Consider the following 2,419-nt stretch of genomic DNA (forward strand, 5'->3'; position numbering starts at 1 on the left):
ATAAACTCTCTTTTCCTTTTATTATAAGTATCTAAGAGCCACTCTTGTCTATCTTTATTTTTATCAGAATCAAAATATTCTCTTAGCAGTTCTTTGTCTATAAGGAATTCAGTTATTTCTATGATCTTAGAGTCAGTATAAGAGCCATATAGTGTTTCTAAAACTAATCTAGCAAATTTTTTTATTTTTATTTTTATCTCTTCATTTGAATCATATGAAATATCTATACTAGGTTCTATACTATAATCTTTCGATCTATGTTTTAATTCTCGCAGAGTAAAAGAAGGTTTATTTGAAGATATAGTTGGACAGTAGGTAAGTTTCTGAAGTTTAGTATTATTTAAGTTACAAAGCGAGATTTTTCTTGTCTTAGAAGGTGAAGTTTTTCTCGATTTGAAGAGTTTCTTTATCCTAAAATCTTTAAGTCTAAGTTCTGTTCTTTCAAGATTTTGAGGATAATAATCAAAAGGTTGTTCTTCATTTTCTCTATCAGATTCTTCAAATACTTCTGGAGAGAATATTTCTTTAGTAATTTCTTCTAGATAGAATTCATCTTCTTCTATTTCTTCAAGTTAGATGGATTCTATATCATCTTATAGTTCATCTAGATCACAGTCCTCAATATCAAAAGCTTCAATATCTTCATCCATTTTAATATATTGAGAGAATCGGCTAACTATTATCTAAATATATCTAATTTAACTAGTCTACTTAGCCGTATAGAGATTTCAGCATCGATGAGATCGATGTGTGTTTTTATTTTCAGATCTAAAATACATATTTTTCATATAGATCATCACATGGTAGTCTAGATTAGATCTTATACATGTGATTAAGATTAAATTATTTAATCTTTTCTTTTTGCTACACAAAATTTTTAAAATTGTATGCACAGCACTACCGCATATTTCTTTCAATTGGTATCAGAGCATGATTATTTTGATATGATTAATTATGCATTTAGATCTGATTTTATGATGTTAAATCTGATTATTTATGATTAAACTTTAATTAGCCCCCATGAAGTACAAGTACAAAGGCAGGAAGAGCATATAAAAAAAAGAAACCTATGAACAAAATTAGATTGATTTTCCTATAAAAATTTTTGGACTATTTAAAATATTGACATATACTCGGAGGACTACAAATAAACTCTAAATTATAGCACCAATCATCTTCAATTCAACTTAAATCGAGCATAAGTTCCATTGGCAAACAAAGCATAACAAAAATCTCTACTGAATCCCTTCCAAACCTATCTCAACAACTATCTTGGGGCACAAAGACAAGTATGCCTTAATTAGTGATCATGCATAACTCTTTATAGACTCCCTTTGTCTTAAACTCTTAATTTCATTATCGCAAATAAAAATAATCAAAATTTCTAAATTTCTATATGCTAATTGAAAAACATGACATACATGCATATTATAAACCAAACATTATAAACCTAGGAAATATACTTGAATTCAATGAGGAAGAAAGATGCCAAAGATAATGGGAAATGAAAAAATCCCGGTCGACAAATAATGCGGAAGAAGAATGCAAATGCATGACTCCAATAAAAATTATCGGATGAGTGCGTAGAACCACGACGAAAATCACCCCTCTTGTTTGAATTAGGGAAGAAAAGCAATTTCCAATTGGAGAAGAAGAGCATATGTCTTCTAAAATTATGGCATAGACAGGAAAATAGAGCATAAAACATTCGTTTGAATGGTTTAAGCTGTCTAATCACTTTTTTTAGCTACAGCATCAGTATTTTTTAAAATATTTTAAATCATGTTAATACTAGTTGAGCTATGCTAGCAGAGCAAAGGATAGTCTACATAAGTATCGGTAGATGTTATATTGAACTTCCGATAAGAGAATCGTCGGAATCCCACTTGAAGATAATATTAAAATAATTTAGATAGTTCAGAATTAATTTTTAATTTTTAATTTTTTTTTTTTTTTGTAGTTTATGATCCAATGTCTAAATCAATTTAAAGATTAGAAATATAATTTATTAAAACAAATTGTCTTAGCCTTTATCGAAAAAAACGCCTGAGCTGGATTCCTGCTCGGACCCGGAGGCAAAGCGCCCAATCAGCCTGCAGGTTCCATCCCAAAAAGTGAACCGCGTCCGCTTACCAAAAAAAAACGCATCCGACAGCCGCTCCCCTCAGTCCCTCGCCCGCGACTCGTGCCTCCTGGGCCCCGCAGAGTCGCTTTCGTTTCGCTGTTCCTCCCGAACCAATTTAGACGGCGTTATCTTCAACCCTCGGAGCTCCACCCTTTCGCTCTTATCTTCAACCCTCGGAGCTCTCTACTTTCATTATTATTTGGCCTATTGGAGACTCTTGTGGACATAAACATATTCCGAGGTAATTACTGAACACTCCGAGCCCCCTACACAACCCCTCCCTCTCTCTCCAGG

Source organism: Elaeis guineensis, chromosome 2 (assembly GCF_000442705.2).
Source record: "Elaeis guineensis isolate ETL-2024a chromosome 2, EG11, whole genome shotgun sequence".
In the NCBI taxonomy this organism is placed as follows: Eukaryota; Viridiplantae; Streptophyta; class Magnoliopsida; order Arecales; family Arecaceae; genus Elaeis; species Elaeis guineensis.